The following is a 6,000-nucleotide window of genomic DNA, read 5'->3' as shown; positions in this document are numbered from 1 at the left end:
CAAACTACTCACAATTAGCCTAATTTAAAAGAAATTATGCGATACCGAAATGTTTTGCAAGCATTTATTTATTTTCAAATTTAAATGTTATAAATAATTCTGTAGATGGAACTAAAGGGAAAGACAAGGGAACATTTTGTTGTGATGCTGTAAACTCCAGTGTTGACTAGTTTTCTAGATACATTAATTTAAATGAAATAAGCATGAAACATAAAGAAAACGTTCGCTAAGATTTACTATGCTAAACTAAAAGAGAAATATAAGAAGGCTACTGTAAAGAATAACAGCTTTTTCTAGGCCACTGATATAACTGGAGTGTTCCTATTATATGTATTGTAATACATTTTTTAAACGTGTTTTAAACTTTTTTTTTAAGTACTATTAATTTCCTAATATTTCAAAATGTTTTAACAATGGAAAAATATTTTGGGCACCTTTAACTCATCAGCTTAATTTGTTGATTAGTTAAGTCTGTCTGGGCGGAGCGCTCGCGACAGTTTACCTCGAGAGCAACATCCCTGATGGAAAAATCACCCCAGCGCTTGATTGACTAACAATCTTCCATGGTAAAACACACAGTTCTTTTGAACATGTTTACAATGTCTTATGAATAAATGGTAGTGAATTTTGGACATTTACGTTGAATTGTTTCATTTAAAGCCATCAGACAGACTGTTAAAGCTCTTCTAACTCTATGAAGAGTCCCTGCACCTCAGGTAGAACTCCGTATGCAAATATGTTTAACATTCAATTCATTTTTTAAATCTTAAGGTTCATTTATTTACATTTTCACTAGTATATTTGCATATTCAAGCTGGGGAATATGAAGCTGTGTTGGAGTGTTTATAAGTTAAAGGTATATTAACAGTTAATATAATACTATAATGAGAGAAATATACTAGTTACCTGTTTAAACAGGAATTGAAATAAAAACAACATTCCATACACATACACCTTTGCCTAATCAAGAACATATTTATTGTTGTATATTTATAGATTATTTTTTTGTGTGCATTATTGAAATTCTGGTTGAGGGTCTGTCTGATTTATTAATATTGTGGTGCTTTTTTTTTCTGTTTTAGGGGTGGAACAAAAGCCCTTGGTCACATTGTCTTTGGAAAAAAAGCTTCAAGATGACATGACACAGGTCTTGAGTAATGTCACAACACAGAAGGCCTGTGAGTGAGACTCCAGTGAGTGATCCACCACCACACCTACCAAAGAACCAAGTAAGAGCAAAGTAAATTTTTTTATATGTAAGGTGATGTATGTAACGACTGTTCCACTTGTGACTCCATAAGTATTGTCTCCTAGCATATTTATAATCACTCCTACTTCACCCTTCAGGCACATCCTCCATCTTTCATTTTGTTTTGGACAAACTGGTAGTCCCATTCTTAACTTGGAGTACTGAGTAGAGACTCTGACACCATGCTAAAACCTTTTCCTTCTTTCTTTTTCATTTTTTTGAGTTGTTGTAATATTCAGCATTGTCCAAGAATGTTAATTTCTATGAACTTTAACTTGTAGCTTTGCACCTGCCTTCCTTTTAGATGTGCGTATATTACCTCTAAACCATTTTTAACTCAGGCTATTGGTTGAGCCACAGTGTTTGTTCTCTTTGGTAACTTTATTATCTCTGTACAATAAACTCATAAAAAGGAACATATTTTAACTTTTTTTTTTTTTTTTTAATTACACCATCTTTAATATGCATGTTGTGTTTGGAGTACCCTACCTAAGTAAAAAAAGGTCATATAAACCTACAAGTTCTTCATCATCATGAGGAAACTCCTTGAATTAACCAAAACATTTAATTCAACAAGTATATGTTTAAAGGGGAAATAAAAGAGAGAGATTCAAAGTTCAGTTTAGTCACCAGTGTCCTTTACGCTTTGCAAATGATGCAATTTTGTGTTAAACTCTTTTGTGACCAATCAACACTTTCACCATGTTATTTAACTCTCCAGAGTGTCTGTTAGCACTTTGGCATATGGGAATGATGTCTCATTAAACTTGCTGTTGAATCAAAGTTGTTAGACAAACAGACTTGTGCTGATGCAACCAGAGCTGTTGGATCCATTTCCCTTGGGAGTGGGTTAATCATCATTACTCCAAAACACTTCAAACTTCACAAAACTTTGCATGAAACAAACAAATGCATTGCTTTAATACAAATGATTTGTAGACAGATATTCTATATTTCTAATTGACGCATGTAGAGTTTCTATGGTCACTAACATATTGTGATAACTGATATATGCATAATAAATAAGATTAGATTAGATTCAACTTTATTGTCATTGGGCAGAGTACAAGTACAAAGACAAAGAAATGCAGTTTGCGTCCAACCAGAAGTGCAAAAAAGCAGAAAAGTGCAATGTGATAATCAAGTATAGACAGGTGGTGCATAGGCAGGACAAGAAACATAGCCATATTTATTCTGCTCAGTGTTATAAGAGCAGAATAAATATGGCTATGTAATATGAGCAGTGTATGAACATGTACAGATATGTTCATGAACAATAAATACATGAACAGCCATTCAAGGCAGTAGTTTCAGACAGTTCCTGCTGCAAGTAGTAAATGTAATGTCTATTAAGCAAAATATTTTTAGTATTAAACCACTGATTTTAATTATTTCTTTTAATTATTTCTTTTATTTGGAGAGTATCACTAATTATCTTCCAGTTAGCTGGTCAGATAATGCTGGTTGCTGCAATATTTGACCAGTACTGTATGCTTTCTGTTTTCAATATGCCTCTATGTGTCTGTGTTTGTTGTCTGCTTATGCGCCTGCCATTGACAGTACTAAAGGCGTATCACAAAGTGGTCAGTCACACAGGCCCATATGGATTTGTGGTCAAAAGAGTATTCTTTAAAAAGCTGTGTGCTCGACTCTGCATGGGACGCAACAGCATGCAGTAAAATATTAAATATACCCTAGCCTTTAATGTCTGCTTCTCTGGCAGATCATCTATCCATTGTCTGTCAAATTGGTGACTGTTGCAGTTGCAGTTTTTCTCTCAAGCAGCTATATGCATACAGGAGAGAGTGTGTTGAGCATGCTTCTCTGGCCTGAGCTCCTTGTTACTGTCAGTGCTCTTAACCACCATCATCCTGATAGTCTGCTAATTTCAACCTTTGGGTTGGTGCCAAATTAGATGAGTGCATTGAGTGGTCTGCTGGAACCAATTCTGCAGCTGGTACAGCAGGGCCCTATAAATTCCATTTTATTTTTTCCCAAATTCCGTTTTTTCCGTTTTAATTTTTGCGAATTCAGTTTTTTTACCCTTTTACTGTTATTTCAGTCGTAAAAAGAGTGTGCTTTTAATGTTAATGATTAAAATGTACACAAATAAAACAGGAATGACCTTAAATTTATTGAGGTAACAAACATCACATTTACTCAGTACTTTTACTGCATGATGCAACATAACACTGCACTCTAAGTACTAACAAAATATTAATGGTTATGAACCAATGGTTATAAATAAAAGTGCTCCATTAGCTTTTTCTTTCAAGTAAAAAAATAGGACCTCTCAATTTCAGAATTATAAAGTATTTCATAAAGAATCATCTGTTCTAATCTTGCACTCAGGCCTCTCCAGTAGTTTGCAAGCTCCATATCAGTTGGCGGGGGGTCCCTGGAAACACATTGCTGATAGCAAACCTGTACTCAGGGCTTAGCGTCGTGTTTCTCAACTTTTTCGCCGAAAGCGGAGCTGTGGAGAGCCGCTTCGCCATTTTTTCATTGTTTTGATGGGGGGAGGGTGAGGGGGAGCTGAAATGACGGCGCGGGAGGGGTTGTGTCGCCCAGATTTGCGTCCCCCGGTGTGCATTTCCCCCAGACGTACGTTCTTCTCCCACACAAAAACAGAATTTCATTTCAAATGTAGAAATGCCGCGTTTACACCGGATTCCGCGTTAATTTGCCAATTCCGCCCGCGATTCCGTGATCGCGGAAATTATAGGGCCCTAGAACAGCCACCCCACACTGAGTACTTCAGATGTTGACTTTCATGGGATTCCATGTATGTGTTTCTGTGCATTTAAAAAAACAATGCACTTTTAAATAAACTCAACTAAAAAGAAACTTCCTCTCACTTTCAACTGCTTTTATATTCAGCAAACTTGTGTTAATATTTGTATGAACATAAAAATATTCAACAACTTGGACATAAACTGAACAAGTTTCACAGACATGTGACTAACTGAAATAGAATAATGTGTCTCTGAACAAAAGGGGGGTCAGTATCTGGTGTGGCCACCAGCTGCATTATGTACTGCAGTGCATCTCCTTCTCATGGACTGCACCAGATTTGCCAGTTCTTGCTGTGAGATGTTACCCCTCTCTTCCACCAAGGCACTTGCAATTTCCTGGACATTTTTGGGGGGAATGACCCTAGCCCTCACCCACCGATCCAACAGGTCCCAGATGTGCTAAATGGGATTGAGATCTGGGCTCTTCACTGGCCATGGCATAACACTGACGTGGTGTAACGCTCATTCACGGTGTAATAATTGTCAATAAATGGCCCTGGTGAGACAAAAACCGCGACTAATCAGTGAAGAGCACTTTTTGCCAGTCCTGTCTGGTCCAGCGAAGGTGAGTTTGTGCCATTGTTTCTGGTGATATCTGGTAAGGACCTGCCTTACAACAGGTCTACAAGCCCTCAGTCCAGCATCTCTTAGCCAATTGCGGACAGTCTGAGCACTGATGGAATGATTGTGCGTTCCTGGTGTAACTCAGACAGTTGTTGTTGCCATCCTGTTCCTGTCCTGCAGGTGTGATATTTGGATGTACCGATCCTGTGCAGGTGTTGTTGCTCGTGGTCTGCCACTGCGAGGACGATCAGCTGTCCTTCCTGTCTCCCTGTAACGCTGTCTTAAGCGTCTCACAGTACGGATTTGCAATTTATTGCCCTGGCCACATCTGCAGTCCTCATGCCCTCGCTACGCAGGTCACCACGTTCTGGACCCCAGATTGATTCAATCTTGACTGCAAGACATCATGACAACGGTTACGCCCTCTCATCGTCACTAGTGAGCAGCACGACAAAACAACAGTGCCGGTTACATCATATCTGATCTTTCTGAACCGTATTCTTGAATATTTTTCTCTAGCACTGAAACACGCTTCACTGTTGCTGCTTCCTCTTTTCCCCACATGTGAGTAAACATGAGGTGCGTGTTTCCAGAGCACCTTTAGACCATAACGTTTTTTCTTTCTAAATTTAGTTTTATTAATCAGCATGTTCCAAGCCTTTAATAATAAACAAATAGATTTCAGTTCTAATTTTGTGAAATTATTCAGATTTCATCATCTCTGACAAGGATCAAAGACAACACAATTACAAGTTTGTAGCCTAGCCTTTCTCACTTTAATGAAAATAGAAAAATGGTCCATTCAGACTTTTACATTTTCAAAGTTTTCTCTCTGGAGATACCCCTGAACCCCTATACAGTATCATTCTTCAGTCAAAAGGGATTCTATGCTCCCATACTTGGATATCTGTATATGGAGTGGTGGTGGTGGTGTAGTGGTCTAAAGCACATAACTGGTAATCAGAAGGTTGTAGGTTTGATCCCCACAGCCACCACTATTGTGTCCTTGAGCAAGGCACTTAACTCCAGGTTGCTCCGGGGGGATTGTCCCTGTAATAAGGGCACTGTAAGTCGCTTTGTATAAAAGTGTCTGCCAAATACATAAATGTAAATGTAAAATGTATGTAAAGAAATATGAAAATAATTTTAATGTAAAAAAAAATATATATATATAGATATTATATACCTTCATTATGATTCAAAATGAACAGATCATCTTATAACATTCATATCCAACTGCACTCAATTGATAAACTATCAAATATTTTAATATTTTCATAGAAGCTCCCTCAGACACCACTGCATTGGCTGTGTCTGGGCCCCCAATGCAGTTTTATAAAGACTATTTAGACTGTTTAGGATTTTGTTTTCTGTTCTTTTTTGGAAATTAAA

This window comes from Xyrauchen texanus, chromosome 43 (genome assembly GCF_025860055.1).
Source record: "Xyrauchen texanus isolate HMW12.3.18 chromosome 43, RBS_HiC_50CHRs, whole genome shotgun sequence".
In the NCBI taxonomy this organism is placed as follows: domain Eukaryota; kingdom Metazoa; phylum Chordata; class Actinopteri; order Cypriniformes; family Catostomidae; genus Xyrauchen; species Xyrauchen texanus.
Note: the sequence above shows the minus strand (reverse complement) of the source record.